Source organism: Anastrepha obliqua, chromosome 1, assembly GCF_027943255.1.
Source record: "Anastrepha obliqua isolate idAnaObli1 chromosome 1, idAnaObli1_1.0, whole genome shotgun sequence".
NCBI lineage: Eukaryota > Metazoa > Arthropoda > Insecta > Diptera > Tephritidae > Anastrepha > Anastrepha obliqua.
The window spans coordinates 29,582,820-29,603,440 of NC_072892.1; positions in this window are offsets into that span (position 1 = coordinate 29,582,820).

Below are 20,621 nucleotides of genomic sequence, written 5' to 3' on the forward strand. Positions count from 1 at the left end.
TTGGTGCGCATTTTTAAAGCAATTTTAGCATTTTTACACCCTTTATCTATGTTTATAGTTATATTAGGTTTTTCAATACCTTGAAAGCCAATTCACTGCGGAAAGCGGATGCAGAAAGGATGTATCACAAGATTGCAAAAAGCAATAGGTGCATTTGTACATCTTCGTCCTGTGTGGCAGTCCAAGCAAATGCACATTGCAACCAAAATACGGATATTCAACTACAATGTTAAATAAGTTCTGCTCTACGCCTGTGAAGCATGGTCTCTGTCCACGGAAATTCTACAGAAGCTTCAAGTGTTCGTGAACCGCTGCTTGAGACGCATTCTACGTATCTCATGACCATACAACGGGATGCATAGACGATATCATCAAAAACCAATTGCAACTGAAATAAGACAACGTAAATGGAGACGGCTTGGAAAGGTGGCACTGAAATCAGGAGACAAGCGCTGGATTGGAATCCCCACGGACAACGCAAAAGAGGCAGAACTAGGGGCTCTTGGCGACGCTGCATCGAAGGAATACAAAGCCGTGGACAAAACAATGACTTGGCAGAAGTGAAAAAATATATCCGGTAATCGTACAAAGTGAAAAAATTTTACTTTGATCTTATGCTCCGCAAAGGAGACGAAGGAATGATGATGATAGTTATATTAGTAATTATTAGTCAAATTGACCAAGCCCAAAAACTTAAGATTGCAGACACAATGTAATATCCTTACTTATAAGCTTGCTTGCTTACCTCTACGAGTATTAAAGAAAGTGAAGAGCTTCGTTAGAGGGACCATTTCTCATTGTCGGTAGAGTTAAACGATTGTTTGCAAAGCTCAGTCGATTAAAGCCGTTTGTCACACCTAATAGCCTTACATTTTTTCAAATACAGAAGTCACGCTTAATTAAACAGGCCTGTTTAGTCTCCTGTCCGGGAGTCGGAGATATTTATTTTTTATTTTTTTAAAAGCTTAAATAACAACTGGAAGCGGGTGGTAATGAATCTATATTTTTTATAAAATAGATGATTTGTTTTATTCCTATTAGATGTTAGAGAGAAAATATGTTGGCCAATCTGAGAAGCGAATTCGCAATATTAACCAAACTGCCGGAAGATTTGTATTATATTTTGCAAATGACGTCGTACGTTAATCATATTTGGAACTTGTGAAAAAAGCAGTTGCAGTATGCAGTAAACGGGCAAGGAATGAAGCGCGTAAGATCAAAATAAGGCCGTCCATCACTCAAAATCATACTTTTTATTTATTCAAAAAGTTATTCAAAAACAAAATTGATGAAGAAAAAGATGGTTAATTTTGTGCCACATAAATATGGCGCAGAGCATATGGAGATACAATGTGCTTATTATTACTATATGATACATACTTTTGTGCGTCTCTATCTCGGACTCGCATCGCACTGAAGACATAAAAAATCAAATAACAAAAAAGTGTATTCTAATCGCGGACGCCTTTTGGCAAGCAAATGCAAACTTCTGAATACATTTTTTGTTCAGTATAAAAGTTCTTCTTTTATCACTTCATTCTTCATGTCTTCAGTGTATTTCTAATCTTGGACCAAGCGAATGGTAGTCGATCGCGAAACCACTCGACTACAGCAGTCAAGCGGTGAAAAGAAATATTCTTAGTCACAAAATAGCCAACACCCCGGCAGCTAATTTGTATTTTATCTGCTAGACTTTTCTTTTCTCGCCATTTTGTTGCATTTATTTTGCTCGGCGCCAGAGTTGTGAAATTTTAGTGTACTTTTCTTATTCATATTATTTCATATTCATAGGTTACGTAAGCTTTTCCCAAAATGTTGCATTACATATAGCCGGACAAAAGTGCAACTTTTCTGCCTCAAAATGAATTTTGTCCAGCCAGGTTGTGCAAACAATTCAAGACGATTTCATTTAAGAGTATCTCCAAAGATAAATGAAAATATCCCCTTGGTGTATTTTTAGGAGCTTGAGATCTTAAATGATAATACAAAACAGATTGTTGGAATGAATTTTTCTTTGTATTATAAGCTGGTAGATAATTTCATTGGATTTTTTTTCTGAATATGACATCCGGCATATGCCCGCCGCGGCTCCGAGTTCCATAGTACTTTCGATCAGTCCGATGTTTTAATACTTTCTCAAATAAATGTGGCCGCATGGCGTCAAAGGTGGCTTGAATATTGCAATAAATCGATTGTTAAGTGCGCTGTATGGCAAGTGGCGCCGTCTTGTTGGAGCCAAATGATTAATTCAGTCAACATGGCTCGATTTACCGTAACGACAGGCAGGCTCCTTCCTCATTTCCAAAGAAATAAGGGCCGATAATGCCACCAGTATTCTATGAACTTCGCGAACAGACTTATTTTCTTTTTTGTTTCAAAGTAAATGTTCACAATCTGGAACCATTGTTCTTGCGTTAAACGATTCCTGATGACTTTCCAAACCTGAACACTGAAATGTCAACACAGTTTGCCGTTCTCAGTTGTCAAACCAGAGTTATCGATATCGCTAAATGCGATTCATCTGATGCAAGGTGGCGCAAAATTAATCACCCTATTGGAAAATGTCTAAAATTTGCAAATGGCGTCAATCATATTTGACACTCGTGACTAGACAGCTGCAGTATACAAACATAAAAGCAAGCGAGTGCGTAAAGATCAAAATGAAGATTTTCATCACTCAGAATAATTTCTTTTATTTAGTAAAATAGTTATTCAAAAACAAAATTGGATGATTAATTTACTCATTACATTACTCATTACATACACACATTATTGGCCGACGGTGGCTGCCGTAGCCGAATGGGTTGGTGCGTGACTACCATTCGCAATTCGGAGAACGTGGGTTCGAGTCTCCGTGAAACACCAAAACAAACAAAAAAACACAGTTTTTCCTAATAACGGTCGCCTCCCGGCAGGCAATGACAAACCTCCGAGTGTATTTCTGCCATGAAGAAGCTCCTCATAAAAAATATCTGCCGTTCGGAGTTGGCTTAAAACTGTTTTTTTTTTTCTTTTTCATTAGGCGCGCTACCCTCAAGTGGCCTTCTGAAACCAGGCTGGGCCTGTTTCTCTCCATCACCTCTCGCCACGGGACAACCGTCAATCATTACTCCGCGGGGAGGGAAGGCGATTAGTCGCCGTTGCTGTGTCGCAGTCTTTCCAGACGCCTCATCTCTTTTACAATCTCGGCCACTAAGTCGCGTGCCGCATTTCACTGTTCCTTCGAGCGCAGCACGTGATGTACGAATGTTTCCGCCGAAGGAGGTTCTCCAAAGGTTCTATAGAGTCTTTCTTTTGCAGAACGGAAGCGCGAGCATGTGAAGAATATGTGGTGAACGTCCTCTAGAATGCTTCCATCGCAATAAGGATTGTCGTCGGGGTTAAACCTGTATAGACATGCTTTGAAGCATCCATGTCTACTCAAAAACTGGGTCAGGTAAAAGTCCAATTCTCCATGTGGCATCTTTAACCAATGCTTTACGTTAGGAATGCATCTGTGCGTCCAACGCCCTTTGGCCGAGTTGTCCCACCTAGTTTGCTAGTGGCTTAAAACTGTAGTTCTCTCCAATTGTGGAACAACATCAAATAAGAGAAGGAGCTCGGCCAAACACACAAAAAGGGTGTAAGTGCCAATCATTTATTATTATAATATTTATATGTGTACATTATTTGTTGAAGGTTTGCATTTTTCTCGTTCTTTACTCATATGCCCATAGATGAGTGGAAATGTAATTTGTTTATGTTTTAAAGAAAAGAAAATTTTTTTTTCAGAAAAATTCGGAATAAATTTTTTAAAACATGTTATTTTTCTTTTGTAAAATTTTGTCATATGGATTTCATATACATATTTTCATTCTACGTTTGAAAAATTATTATTAGAGAACTTGATATTTTCATAAATATATCGTTTTGGAAACGAAAAATTCCTTAGTTTTGAACAAAATTTTTGCGGCCTGGCTTCCATTTTCGCCTTTATATGTAAAATGTACCGAATCTTCTCTTTGTTGACTTTCATTGTTAACACCCTGTAACTCACAACTGAATGGAACAAACAAAGAGTAGCGAAAGAATTTTTTTATTGTTAAATGTCACCTTGACAACAAGCACAAACTTGAAATACTTTGATCTATACTTTACGAGATATCGATCACTACAGCCATCTAACGAGAAAATAAGGGATTTCTGTTTCCCCAAACTAATAATTTCACTCTAAGGTTGAAAAATTAATATTAGAGAAATATTATTATTTTAATTATTACTTAAATGCCGGGATGAAAATCCACAAAACGCCAGGGTATTCCACTTTTTTTGTATTTTTTCGTCGCAAAACTTTGTCAGCGAAATTTTATTAAAGAATTTATATTTTCATGCACACACATACATGTGTAGGTATATAGTAAATGCGTAAGAATGCATTTCAACATTTGCAGCATTCAACATTTTTTTTGTTTGCAAAAGCTCTTCCACTTCCAGCTCACTTGGTAGCGAGTACTATTTTACAATTTACTTGCATTTTCTTTGTTTTCGTTAAATTGGCAAATGCGGCAAACTGATTTGTGATCCAGCTCGCGAATCGCCGCCACCTAAACCAATTACAAATAAACACACATGCATGTGTATGTGCATGTACCTACATATGTGTATATGTGAACATATATATGAGCTTGTGTTATATATGTGTGTGTATGTATTCAAATATTTATCCAAACATGCATTAGCAGTTGTCCTGGATTCAGGCTGCCTTGTATGCCATTCTTGCTTCGGTTTTTCTGCCCTAAGTGCTTGTTGTTGTATTTTTTCATGGCACTTCGCATTCTTTTTTCGGTCGCCGCCACTTGTTAGAAATTATTTTTTAAGCTTCAGATACAGTTTGCTTACATAATTTTGTGTGTGTGTTCGGAGCGAAAGTAAAAGAAAGTAGAGAATTTTCGCGTCAATTTTTTTTTATAGCTGTTTTGGTATTTTTTCATGACGCGGCTACATATTTAGATTAACCTTATAACCTTTTTTTGGTTGGAATTTGGTTGCTCCAATTTTGAACTTGGTTGCACTATTCGTTTAGTGGTATAGGGATAATTAAATTGACTCTTTAAGCGTCTCAATGCAAACACATAAATTTTTAAAACCGTCGTCTTCAATTTTCGCCTACTTACCAAACAGTAGCTGCTTTTTTTATATTTGAGTAGTAAAAAATATAAAAAATCCAAATAATTTAAATATTATTTTATTTGAAAAAACAAAAAAAAATGTCTGCATGCGGCACATTTGGTACATTTAGACGCGGTCGCGGTCAAAAATTCACTGAACGCCGCTTTAAGTCCTTAGATGCGTTAGCCAGTGAGTAATTGAGGAAATCTTGCGATTTATTCCCAAACATCACCAACCAGTTTAGCTTTTGTTAAAGGCTAGGCATTGATGCTTTTGATCTGCTGTGATCACCCGAAACTAAAGAAATCTTGTTTTTTGGTACTTTCATCCTTTTTATGATCGTTGGTCATCAGCGTTGGTTCACCCTTTTGTTACATTTGGCCTAAGAATTGAAACTTTGGTGCGAGTGCAGGAATTTAAAAACCATAAAAGGGGTGAGTATTTCTATGCGAACTCGCGAACAAAAAAAATTTAGAAACAAGTTGAAAAATAGAATAGAGATATATGTATGCGTGTATATATGTATGCGTGCACATGAGGAAATGTTGATCATGGGAACAAAAAGTTATCGAACTGGTTTCAGCTACAATTTCAAGAAGGATGCCTTGCGTGGCGATATGATCACTAAAATAAATAGATGTAACTGTTGGCAAATTTAACGGAATTTTACACTCATATGTACACATATGTACATACAAATACAACACTATGCAAATATTAAAAAGTGAAACAAATTATAATACAACTATGGATCACCGCAAATCAGCTGATTTATATTGAGGTTTATCGTAGCAGAGTTCATGGGCTATCCGACATCAGCGTTTACACGATTTAATGCTACTATTTATGGGCCATACGAGTCAAAGGCTAAAAGGCAACAAGTTCAGAGTGGCATTGTCCCGTTTCGGTATTATTTGAAGATTACGAGGGGTGGTCTGGAAGCGTGTTAAGCACGCGATTAACTGCATAGAATTGTCCCGTTTAGGGATGCCAACCTTTAGGGTGAATAAATACCATCCCATATCCATAGATAAATTTGTTATTGTGAGCTTGGACGTACACATGTAAAAAAAAGAACAGTAATAAGAATTGTGTGGCGCGCACTTCCTTGATAGTTGCTTAGTTTCTTGATTCTGTGGTATGCAAATTGAAGTTATTGCACAGGTGCGTTGTTTTATGCCAGCCCCGATGGCAGGCATGTATAGATATTGTTTTCGGGCAGAAGTGCCACAATTGGCTATTGACTCTTAGTTTCTGCTGGAAAAAGTTGCTTGACTTTATGCCGGCGGCTATATTGCAAAAACGCGGAAAAATATCGCAAATCGTTGGAACAATTTTTATTATTGCATAGGCCAGGTGTCGTTTTTCACCGTTTGCCTCTGTAATGCAGCAATGCTTCCGCGTGGAGGATACAAATTATTATATCACTTTTTTTTTTTTATTTCCATTATAAATTACAATTTGTTAATATTAACAATAAGTAATTGGTGGAGGATGATTCCATATGTAGAAAGTTACTGATCACCATTTACTTGGGAGGCGTCAGGACGATTCTTCTGCATATGGTTCAAGCAGCTCATAACGTCCGGGACTAGCCCACGTATCCTCTGGGTAGCTTCCAAACACCCGTTCGGGAGTGAGCTAACGTGAGGAGGCGAAGCATTCCGGGATAGCTGGTTGTGCGCTGGGTTTAGGGCCCGCCACTTAAAAGTCCTCTCCCAATGAAAAGACTTACAAAGCCTCGGATGAGAACTACCTTTACTGATGACGACCCCTGCAAACGAAATAAGGAATATGATTTGAGGGCATGCACCTGGAATGTCCGGTCCCTTAATGGAGAAGGTGCCTCTGCCCGGCTGGCTGATGTCCGCGTGAGAGTAAAGGCTGACATCACTGCCATTCAAGAAATGCGATGGACGGGACAAGGCAAGAGAAACATAGGACCTTGCGACGTCTACTACAGCTACCATGTAAAGGAGCGCAAATTCGGTGTCGGATTTGTTGTGGGAGAGAGACTTCGTCGCCAAGTACTGTCATTCACTCCGGTGGACGAGCGTCTCGCAATAATCCGCCCGTATTTTTAACATCTCGCTAATTTGCGCCCACTCCCCGACGGAAGAGAAGGACGATGCGACCAAAGTTTCCTTCTATGAGCGCTTAGAACATTCCTATGAGCGCTGCTCCCACCCCGACATAAAAATCGTGTTTGGCGACCTCCACGCCAGGGTGGGCAAGGAGGGAGTTTTTGGTCCCAGACAGTTACAATATGGAGATTGTAAAAGGCTTTGCATATTTAGAAACCAGCATTAACACCGATAACAACGACAGCCTTGAAATCCAACGTAGAATCTCTTTTGCCAACAAGTGCTTCTTTGGACTAAGTAGGCAACTGAGCAGTAAAGTCCTCTTTCGACGAACAAAACTAACACTCTACAAGGCTCTCATCATGCCCGTCCTAACGTATGGCGCAGAAGCTTGGACGACGACAATATTCGATGAAGCGATGCTTGGAGTGTTTGAGAGAAAGATTCTGCGTAAGATTTTTGGACCTTTGCACGTTGGCAACGGCGCATATAGCAGGCGATAAACGATGAGCAGTATGAACTTTACGACGACATAGACATAACCCAGCGAATAAAGATCCAGCGGCTACGCTGCCTGGGTCGTGTCGTCCGAATAGATACCAACGTTCCGGCTCTGAAAGTATTCGGTGCGGTACCAGCTGGTGGTAGCAGAGGAAGAGGTAGGCCTTCTCTGCGTTGGAAAGATCAGGTGAAGAGGGACTTGGCTTCACTTGGTGTGTCCAATTGGCGCCGAATAGCACGAGAAAGAAGCGACTGCCGCGCTTTGTCAAATTCGGCCAAAATCGCGTAAGCGGTTATCGCGCCAATTAAGAAGAAGAAGAAGAATTGGTGTTAGGGTTTGGAATTAAAATGCCCCTTCCCTTTGGAAGAGAACATTATTGTCTTTGATGGCATTTAGTTACAATTTTACTAACACAACATAGTTTTCTATAATTTTATTTATATTACAGTACAACCAAGATGTGTGGGTGTTTTGCGCTTTAGACTTCTTGGTTGAAGTTCCATTTCCCGTATCAGTCTCATTTCATGGTTTTTGTGCTCTAATAGTCGCAAGATGTGCTTACTGCTATTTCATTTTACTGTTTCAGTGACAGTGTCTATGCCAAGGTCGCGGTGAATATCGTCATTTCTTATGTACCTATTTGCATTTGGGATTGTTCTTAGCATCTTAGATTGACTTCTTTGTATAATTTGTAGGTTTGATTTACTGGCAGTCTCCCAAATTTCTAATCCGTACGTCCATGTCGGTCTAAGTACTGATTGTTCATTAAATACGCTTAGGGTTGATTGTTTTCCTAGTAGCGTTTTCCCAGTAGAGTTGTCGGAATTTGTTTTTGATCTCATTATCAAAAATGACACTAAAATATCACCAAAGAAATCGGTTTCTTCCATCATGCGCTTCCGTCCTACAAATAAGCTGTTGTAATTTTCTTACACATTCCACATCTAACTGTGGTTCATATTTTAATTACAATTTATATTGAGAACTTAAAATGATAATTATTATTTATATTATTTTTATTTTTTTAAAGCTTAAATATAAATAGGATTGTTAAATGCACAAAAAGATAACGCAGCATTTGCAAATAAATATTATCATTAGTACCATTATTTGCTAGAGCGCCAGCTGGGGCACAAATGACACAAGTAAATAAGTTCCATTAGGGTCGATTTACCACTTTTAACTTCATCTGTGGCCACGAATCGTCAACAGTTGTGATTAATTAAATAACACATGGGCTGAAAAGTCCCGGACCCAATAAAGGAAACACTCCTTTTTTGTTCAAAATTAGCTTTATTCATCAACGCAAACATTCCAGCGCCGCTCTAACATTTCAATACCACTTTTGTAGAACGACTCAACTTTTGCCTTAAAATAGGCCTCAATTTCAACGATAACCTCTTCATTTGAGCAAAATTTCTTACCGGCGAATATTTTTTCAGGTCTGCGAACAGCCAGTCGTCGCTGGCAGCTAAATCTGGCGAATAAGGAGGATGTGGGAGCAATTCGAAGTTCAGTTCATGTAGTTTTGCCATCGTTTTGATTGACTCGTGACACGACTTGTGATTGATTTGCAGCACCCACATTAAACAGAGCTTTCTCATAGTCAAATGCTCATGCAATATACAGGGCCGTCGAGGTAAATCCGGAATGTTGAACTTAAAAACAAAACTATTGGATATTTACTCAAAAATAATTTTATTTGCACTCGGCTTCACGAAAAACTTTTGCAATTTTGTAAACTTTCGTTTTTTTGTAGCCACACCACTCAATTATTTCTTTAGGGCTTTTTCCTGCTCTCGACTCATCGTTTCACTAGCACTTACTGCGGCACTCCAACGTCAATCAGGAAACAATACACTAAAAATATGTCCCTTTATCAGCGGTTTTAGACTTAACGCTACTGCTCCAGAGCTTTCGAAATGTTTTCCGGATTTACCTCGACGGCCCTGTACAATAAAGCCCATACCTTCGTTTGATATCTTTACCATGTCTGCTATCTCACGCAAGCGTTGTGCATCATCGGTGTCTTGAAGTCAGCAAATCATAGAACCATCATTTTTTAGTTGTTTCTGATGGAGCAGAGTCCTCCTCAGAGTCGCTTAAATGGTATTTTTTCCTATCAAGATGCAGTGTAAAATTAAAACACAAACTTATTTTTTATGCATTGTTTTGAAAATAACAAAAGCAGCGTCACTCTTAGCACAATAACTCACGAACTAAAAAATAGAATATCATGAAATTTTAACAGCGAATCTCAATTTCAATTGGTCTTTGACCACTTTGAATAAGGAGCTCGCCATTCGACATCCAGTTATCAGGCCACCAGATACGCAGAATGGCTCTAAGGCGGCGATATATAAAATTCTTCTAGATTTTTTTGTGGCTGTGACCACTACAGACCACGTTTCACAGCCATAGACTTAACATTTCAATTAAAAACCCTCAGCTTTGTTCTGGTAGTCAGTCAACTATATACTTTTAAGTGTTGCAAAACTGACAATACAAAATAAATATATTGTTGGAATGAATTTTCCTTTGTATTTTAAGCTGGTAGATAATTTCATTGTATTTTGTTTCTGAATATGGCATCCGGATATGCCCGCCGTGGCTACGAGTTACATGTCCCATTCGATCAGTCTAATATTTGACTACTTTTTCCAAAAAATCTGGCCTCATGACGTCAATGGTGGCTTGAATATTGCAATAAATCGATTGTTAAGCGCGCTGTATGGCAAGTGGCGCTACCTTGTTGGAATTAAATGTCGTCTATGCTTAGTTGATTTATTTTTGGAAACAAAAATTCAGTCAGCATGGTTTGATAGCGCTCGCTATTCCCCGTAACGGCAGTTCCTTTCTCATTTCTAAAGAAATGAGGTCCGATGAATCAGACAGTGCTCTATGAGTCTCGCGAATAGATTGTTTTTGTTCAAAGTAGAAGTAAATTTTCATAGTACTGCACATTCAAACTTGGACATTTTCACACTTGTTAAGAATATTTTGCATATTTTGAAGAATCCTCAATCTCGAAACAGTTCCTCTGAATGAAATTTGAAATTTGAAAAGGGCGAGTTAAGGAGCACCACGAGATTTGGTGGCTCTTAAAACACTCAGGCTAAAAAGCCCATTGCATTTAGAATTCTGGAAAGAGCGTAGATAGTAAAGGAGGGAAGGAGAAAAGTATCAGAGAAAGAGATAGGAAAAAATAGAGACAGAGATAGAGATAGTTAGTTAGTCCTGTGAGAATTTTCCAAATTCTTTGCCAAATCTGTAAGTATCCTTCAGTTTTAGAGAACGAATTTTATTCATTCTCACGACATCGGAACCAAAAGCTCGTAGCCTTGCTCTAGCAAAGGTAGAACACTCACAGAGGAAATGCCCAGTGCTATTCGCCTCCTCCAAGCAAGACAGGCACATCGGGTCCTCAGTTATTTCAATGGTGGCCCTACGCTGACCCCATGGGTTGTGTCCTGTAATAATACCGACCATCAACCGAACGTCTTTCCTACAAAGTTTTAGTAGAAAGTTTGACAGTTTTCTATTCGGACTTGTCACAAATCACATTGCAGTTCTGCAGCGTTCTAGACCAGACCATCGCTCTTTATGTAAAACGCATACATAATCGCTGATCGAATTCATGATTCCTGCGGAACTGATTCCGATTATTGGCTCTGGTCTCTGTGGGGACACCGCTGATCCACGGTTGGCCAATTCATCAGCAATTTCGTTTCCTTCAACTCCGGAGTGTTCTGGAGCCCATATAATCTTCTGTCTTGCGACAGAATTAAGCTTCTTCTTACATTCTTGAACAATCCTTGAGGTTTGCTTCGCGTTCTCCAGCGCAGTCTGACTGTCACTGAAAACTCCAATCTGTTTCCCGCTCCATCTTTTCTCGATTATCCATTCGGATACTTTTAAGATGGCAAAAATTTCCGTTTAGAAAACAGTTGCCATCTCCCCCATAGCATAGTGATACTTATTACTATCGTTTAAGTACCATCCGGCTCCAGACCCTATTTCATTCTTGGACCCATCGGTAAAGATGGCTCCCTGAATGCATTCTGGATTGCTCCTCTGGCATAGTTGCTTTAAAATTTGTTATCTGCGAGTACAAATTCAGCTGCCTCATTATGTAGGATTTGCTAAATTGGCAGCCAAATTTTGTTGTATGGAACATGAATGCCCTAGACCAAGTCGCACACTACCTATAGTAGTTAGTTATTTTATTAAAAGGCAAATTTTCTACTAAATTACCTGCGAAAATAGAGCCAGAGCTCTTTGTTGTCGTTAACAACACTTACCTCACGAACAACTACGATTTTGATGAACTCAAAGCGCACCATTGACCATAAATACCTTACACATACACACACATATATATATGCGCATATGTACTCGCATAATGCATAAAAGAACATTGTTATCTTCGGATACGCAGGTTGGTCTCTGAAAGTTTGCGTTTTAATCAGAATCATCAACGCCACATGACCGAGAATGCAAGAGTGCTGCAAAATAGACGAGGTGTTGTGCACCAGTAACATTCAACGCAAATCAAACTATACGAAATGCCCCTGGCTGTCGGGACCATTTTGAAAGTTCTAAAGTAATTATTATTTTTTGTATTCAACATAAAACTAAAAAATTATAAACAAAAAATATTTTCTAAACATTCTTTATATGTAAGTAGGTACCGCGTGTGTAGTGAGTAGTGAGCGGCGGCGGCTGCTAGATTCTGGTGGTGAATTTTACGAACTGTGGTGCAACATTTTGCGACTAAACGGAAAATACAAATAAAAACAACCAAAGGTATGTCACAAGACAGGCGGGCAGTATAAGCTCAGCGCTTTGGTAGGAGGTCTGTTTTGTGGTGCGCACTTTGGCAAAAGTCTGGCTTTTTGAAGTTGCACAGACGGGAGGAATCGAGCTTAGTGCTGGTTTTGGAGGCACCACACGAACTCACTGGAAACTTCCTCCTACAGAGTTTTTCGCAATAATAATTATTTGCATAAAAGTTTGTACATATGTATGTACATATGCACATAGAATTCGAAAATACACACACATAGACGTATGTACCCGGAGCGGCAACTGGAGTGGTGAGAAAGCAGAAGTTTTAACTGGCAATAGATACAAATAAAAGCCCACATGCATGGTTACATATTTAGGTACATTAATGTGGATATACCTGTACATATGTATGTGTGTATGTGAGCTGGTCCAGTGGAAGCACTCGCTGGTAATACTCGTATTCTTCTGTTGTAGTTAAATGGCGTCTCTTGGCAGGCGGAGCGGCAGACACCGAAGATATGTTCCAGTTACACTTTGAAGCGGTTCAGCTATACAGATTTTAGACAAAGTGCCCACCATTGTGCACTTTAGTTGAAAAGTTTCGTCGCCATGCGAAAAGCTTATATTGCACTTCATTTGCCGTTTTGAACGAATTTCTGTTTCTATGTGGAGTACAGCTGTGAAACTTCATCCTCGCTATGACTGACTTCGCCTACCCATTTCATAATCCTTATATGCTATGAAAATAATTGATTTAAAAAAATGTAAAATAAACTTTATTTCTCTTACAAAGTCCAGAACAAAAAACCGTATAAAAGTGCAATGAACAGCTATCATTCACAAACATATTAATATTTTAGTGGAAAGACTATTCCAAAAACGTATGCAATGAAATCTCGTACGTTAACCGCCCATCTAACTGCCTTAGAGTGGCGAGTGCAGCGAATTATACCATCTCGAGTGAACGTATTTTAATTGTGATAAAGAAATTAAAACATCGCAAGTCTCTAGGAATGCACAACGAAATGATAAGAATTAAGCAATATTTTTCAAAATATTATCGATACGGGCAGGGTTCCATTAGAATGGAAAGAAAGCATGCCAATGCCAATCTTTAAAAAAGCTGATAAACAGGACCCAAGTAACTATCGGGGCATAAAATTACTTAGCTCTATGTTAAAGGTATTTATAAAAATTCTCGCTGAGAAAATAGCACCTGCGGGTATAAATGAAGAAAAATAAGGCTTCAGCAAAACCGATCGACAATTGATGGAATATTTCTACTAAGTCAAATGAACGGAAAATGCATAGAACTTAACTTGAAAATTACATCTTCAAGAAATGTCGTTGATGAAGTGCGAAATCAATCCGAAAAGCCGCACGGAGGTCTGGGTGTTGACCCGATATTATATCGAAAAACAAATCAATGAGCAACAAGAGCAAAGTTCGCATTTATAAGGCATACACAGGACCAATTGTGACATACGGAATTGAAAGTTGAGCGGATACAGCTACAACAGAGCAAATAATATCACTCATCGAAATGCAAACGTTGCGGGCAACAACTGGCTACACAAGGCGCGATCTAAAACGAGACGAGGAGGTACGAGAGATGTGCGAAATCACTGACGTAGTCCAATGGGGCCGCAAGATAAGAAAATAATATAACCAACATACGAGTATAAAGAGAATGGGAGACGATCGGTTGGCAAAGATTGTGATGAAAGGTCAACGTAAAACATCACGACCTTCAGGAAGACCACCAAAGCGTTGGCACAAGTCTTGGGCGTCAGGATCCCGATCCTAATGATGCAAAACTTATACTTTTATTTAAAAAAACAATAAAATATTATAATTTTTTGTTGAAAAAGCAGGACCTAGAGCGTACAATTGTTGGCGTATGCGATGATATTGATCATCGGCCTTAACAAACGCGCTGTTAGTTCTGCCTTCTCCAAACTGGATTAAGAGGCAAAGCGAGTGGGTCTGGTCTGAGTAGTAAAGTCCTCTCTCGACGAACAAAACTAACACTCTACAAGGCTTTTATCATGCCCGACGCCCGTAACGTATGGCGCAGAACGCGTGGACGATGACAACATCCGATGAAGCGACGCTTGGAGTGTTTGAGAGAAAGATTCTGTGCAAGGTTTTTGGACTTTTGCACGTTGGCAACGGCGAATATTGCAGGCGATGGAACGATGAGCTGTATGAGCTTTACGACGACATAAACATAGCACAGCGAATAAAGATCCAGCGGCTACGATGGCTGGGTCATATCGTCCGAATGGATACAAACGCTCCGGCTCTGAAAGTATTTGACGCGGTACCAGCTGGTGGTAGCAGAGGAAGAGAAGGTCTTCTTTGCGTTGGAAAGATCAGGTGGAGAAGGAATTGAATTCACTTGGTGTGTCCAATTGGCGCCTGTTAGCACGAGAAAGAAACGACTGGCGCGCTTTGTTAAACTCGGCCAAAATCGCGTAAGCGGTTATCGCGCCAATTAAGAAGAAGAAGAAGTTCTACAATAAAGATGGAGAAGAAAGAATGCAAAATCTACTCGCCAGCTAATTGTGCTATTTTGTAATGAATTTGTTATTACAGTTCAACTTTTGGTGCGGGCCAACACGTGAGAGCTCACATTGACTTGGATAAGAATAGTTCGTCTTCGGCGGTTGGTTTTCCTTAATTCTCCGAAAAGTTCTAGTAAACAAATGGTTGTGTACCACTCAGAACTGAGTTTTTTTTTAGTTTCTCTAGTGGTACAGTTGCGATATGACCAGATTTCCCGAACACTTCTGAAACAGCCGCCAATTTGCTTTGAGATGCTTCTTCTATAAACAACTTTTACTGGATTGAGCTCGTCTTAGAACACCCATACTGCTCTGTTTCTGGCTTATATGCATTGATCCAAGATTTGTGATCTCTTACGATGTCATTGACGTGTTTGAACCGGCTCGACACGAGTAATTTTTGGGCAATTGCCAAATTGTGCGGTATCCAACAGGAACAAATCTTCTTGAATACCAAATGTTCCTGGAACCGGAATACATTTATATGCTGTTTCCATTAATGCCCACGCATACCGCTACTTCTACCCTTCAACAACATTTCATTTTCAGTTGATCAATGCACTCCTATTTCGATATTAAACGTCTTAATAATCATCGTATCAAAATTTTCAAGAGGTAATTCCATCTTTCTAGCTCCAAGCCTTGGATGTACATCGTAGGAGTTTTGCCAATTTTAACGTACGCATGCCTGGTTTGGTGGCAAGTTCTTCGGAAGGGCTACAATATCACTTAACTGGGGAGGATGCAAAGGACTCCCTATATTGGCATCACCGAAGCATGTAGAACTTTCCCCAGTGTTGCTCTTAATGTAGTTTGACTTTTGCGATATTTACATCTCTACTCAAAGTGCAATCAGGTTAAAGGAGGTTGGCCTCTGAAGGCAATCTCCAAGGAACATGGTAGCATTTTCATGCACTTAATACCGCATTTCTCTGAGCTTCGTACAGCTCTTTCTATGCGCAATATGGAGTTTGAGGGTCGAGCAAGGGCAATTTTTTCAAGTAGGCAGGATTGGAACGAGGGGGAAATCTGTACCGATGCTGGTACCTCTGTCTTCAACGACGGTTCCAAGATGGAATCGGGAGCCAGCCAATTTATCTACTTCCTTAAATCCGCCGAATAGTGATTCAGTTTTTCAGCCAGAAGTCTTTTGCGATCCTGCAGGTATGCAGAATGTTTAAGGAACGCGGGAGCAAAAGAGATATTAATATTTTTTCCGATAGCCAAGCCTTGACGATGCCATGGTGCAACTCCTCCTAAGGAGGATTTGAAATCTCCCTGTAAGGAGGATTTGAAATCTCTTGGAGGGTCCACGTATTATTTTTCTGATCTGGGTTTCAGAACAGAAAAACATAGACTGAACAGAAATTGCTGATGAGCTTGCCAGAAAGGGGTAGACTGAATTGGTCTCAGAGGTTTCCTACGCCTAACCGTTTTTAAATGGGAATTGTACAACTTATTTCTCAAAAAAGTGCAGAGCAGATGGAGCGTTATTTCTTCGTGTGCTATTTCGAATACCTTTTGGTCCCAATACTATAGAAGCAGGACACAGAAAGTTCTTGAGACTCCACACCATTCATTTTCTAAGCTCGTAGCTGTCTTTATCGGTCATTGAAGATCGAAACACATGCAGAAAAGCTAGGTTTACCTTTATAATCCTCATTGCAGAAGCTGTGGAGACCTTTCAGTGAAGAAGACTGTTAAGCACTTTCACTATAAATGCCCGGATTTGGCAGCTAGACGATTAAGGCCACTTGAGGATAAGGTGTTTCTTTCTTCCACAATCTGGGGCAGTGCGCCAACCTAAATCCCATCGACCTTCTCCATTACATCAACAGCTCTGACTGGCCGTAGATATCTGCCCGGTGGAGGTCCCATATTTGCATCGAAACGGCGCTTTAGTGCTTCTTGGAGAGTACCAGGCTGGTATTTCAACCCTTTCACCTACCTACCTACCTAATTCCATCAGTTGGCCGAGATGATTTTTTCAGCTCATTGAAGAAGAAAAAAGAAATAAAACTCGTACGTGAAAACTTTGTATTAAAGTTTGTGCTGAAAAATACCCACATTTTCGATAAAAATATTGTGAATTATATATGGCTAAAAATAATTGTATAATTTGGTATTTCACGCAGCATTTGGCTGAGGAAGAAACTGGGAGAGAATTCATTTTGTTCGGCAAATAATTTTGTTGGTTTTGCTTGTGTGATTTTAAATCTGAAAGCATTAGAGTTCGAAATTTCTGGCAAACTGCCATGCACACTGATTTATAAGTACTTTATTAATATGTATGTATATATGTGGTAAGTTTGAAGTATTAAAGAAAATGAAATAATTTATGGTAATACTCTAACCTCAGATTTACTAAAAGTTGCACTTCATGTTCATATTCTCGTTAACCATCCTTCCCTTAAGTTTCAATGAATTCACTTTGGCTTGTAGCAGCATCGTAGAACGAACATTTTAGACCGCGCCCTATTCACCGCGCAGCGCCACTTCGTCCTCGTTACCGAAACAGGCAGTGGTAAACCGGACCCATATTTGAGTTGCTGGTGGTAAAGTTTGCAGTTGAACCTCTATAAAATACATATTTTGATCTCAAAAATAGGGAAAATGTGGCGTACTTATGTGTGTATGTGTGTATAGCTATACATACATACTTACACATATACCATCAAGTTCGACTACATAGATTGTCATGCGACTCGCCTCCTACGATGAACCGCCCATTCCTCAATAGTTTGCATAGAATTGCGGCGCTGAAACATATGAATGCGGTTTCAATATTTTTGCGGTTCACTCATTTCCAACAAACTAACTCTCACATGGCCAACGAGTTGCAAAGTTATAATCAACGCTGCGGGTGTTGGGGGCGAAGCGTACTCGTACGAGCATAATGAATACTATTCATGGAACTTTGCTTGAATTCATACATTTATTATGGTGATGCATGTGAAAAGAGATTCCAACTTACGGCGCTTAACTGTGCACGAATAGCTGGGCAGTAAACTTTTCCGTTGGGAACTAAGAGATAATTATTAATTCCAAAGATGGGCGGTGGAGCCGCGCGCGGTTGGGGTAGTCGGAAATACAGCTCCCTAAGAATTTATGTGCATTTGTATGCATGCGAGATGCCTGCATTGTGCATAAATTAAATTCCGATTTGGTTCGGTATACATACACAGATCTAATACGTGCAAACTATTCTATCTGTGATATTTTACTTTTATTTTATGTAAGCAAATACACAACTAGTAGTACCCACTTCATCGAGGGCGAGTGGAGTATGCATATACAAAGTGGCGCAAATTTAATCACCCTATCGGAAGATTTTTAATTTTTGCAAATGGCGTCGTACAGACGCAATGGAGGGCGTAAATGTCGAAATAAAGATTTCCATCCCTCAAAGTAATATTTTGTTTGTTTATTTAGTAAAAAAGTTATTCAGCCACAAAATTTGATGCTTAATTTTGCGCCACCTTTCATATAATCGTCCGTACCAAATGGAATACTTTTCAACAGAGTTTTAAATAGATTTTAAGGTTCCTTAGGCAGTAAAACGGCATACACGTACAAAGCAGAAAAATGGCACTCGTTGTGGTTAATACCATAAAAATCACTGATGCCAGAGTTCATTTTTCAGTGAAGAAAATTGGGACCATTTTACTTAGATTCTCATTTAGCTTTTTGCACTCGATATGTTGTACTCCCACTCAGTGCCGTATTTCCGCGAAAGCAAATTAGTCGTCTAAAAACATTGAGAAATATTGCATTTCAGCATTGCTTTTTTGTGAGGTGTTCGGTTGTTGTTTTAACGAAAAAACGATAGAACGAAATGGAGAGGGGTGGGGAGGGTTGAGTATTTGTGGACTATGCATGGTGACTAATTTGCGGTTGTGTTATCCGCTTTATGCTGCTGATGAAGTTCATCAGATTTTTGATATCAAGACCTGCTATATCAGCAGGCGCAGAAAAGAAGTGTGAACCAAGATGCTTGAATCTTAGTCCCGCGAGAGCGGGCCGCTAAAAAGCATGTGCTGGAATGATTCCACCTCATCATCGGTGAAGATGGACCCGAAATTTGATAGATTAGATTTTGTCATCCTCAGAATATCCCTCGAACGCCTCCAATCCAAACATGGCAAGAAGGACCTTACACATTCGTGTACTTGTCCAGCGCTCGCTAAGTTAGTCCAAAGCCCATCCTTCCAGAAGTAGAGCGCAGGTTGTCAAGCGGTTGCAGACCCTCTCCTTTCGCGGGCACACTACCTCACAGGTCCCTTGTCTGGCCAGCTTGTCGGCTTCGCAGTTTTCAGCAATATCACTATAACCAGGTAACCAAATTATCCTTATGTCGAAGAATTCTGATACAATCGAAAGTGAGACCAGGCATTCTCTGACCAGTTTCGAGTGCACCTTAATAGAGGCTAAGGCCCTAATTGCCGCCTGGCTATCGGAGTAAATATTTACCTTCTTAACAGTTATAACGCAAGTAAGTAGCCAATCAGCTGCTTCTTTGATTGCGGCCACCTCTGCTTGGAACTTACTGCAGTGATCCGGTAACCTGAATTTGAGTTTGATGGGGAGCTCTTTGCAGAAAACTCCTCCTCCAACCCTGCCGGCCAACTTCGAGTCATCCGTAAACAGGTTAGCCAGGCCCTGTCCCGATTTCAACGATGATTTCGTTTCATTGTTGATAAATTTAGGAGCAATATCGATGGAGTTTTCGGTGAATACTGATTTATTTGTCATATATGTCCTCACAATCATCTTTTAACGGTGTAAACCACTCCTGAACTCTGGCTCATCAATTCAATTGTTTCGGTAAACGTTTTAAAGATTTTAAAACAAAATTTGATATTAGCTCTTTGTTCGAAACTCATTTTTGTACCGATGTCACAAACATACTGACACTTTAGCCGCAATAACTTCGCTTCCACTGAACGGAATGTCACCAAGCTTTCACTGGAAGTCAGCTAGGGATGTAACTTCCAACGCACGAACTCATTAAAAAGATGGCGTCATCAAAAACATTTTTATGATAGCAGTCTTGTTTATTTTTGACTTCACCTTGTATTTCTGTGGTTTTATCGACATTGTCATCATTTTCTTTAAAAATGTCTGAGCTGTTACAGTATCGGCACGATGAACACCATTCACAATTTCAATGGGCTGGCTTACATTATCGCCTTTATCAAAGAAAATTGAAAATTTACCGTGTAATTTAAGGTATTACGTCTAATACGGTCTATTAGTCTAAAACCGGTTGATTGTATTTGGGAGGCTGATCATCTCACCTTCCTATGGCCTATAGTATTCCCCAAAGATGGTATGACTTTGAGGCAGCATATGCTTTGCTCGCCATTTTGTAGAGGTCCAGTCATGCGCCACTATAAATTGTTCAATCTTTCAAGTAGCGGAAAGAGCATTTCGGTCGTGACTTTACATTTCGTTATGAGTATCTCACTAATCCATTACTAAATTAAACATTTCATTAAATACAAACAAACAAAGGCATAAACCCTTATTTAG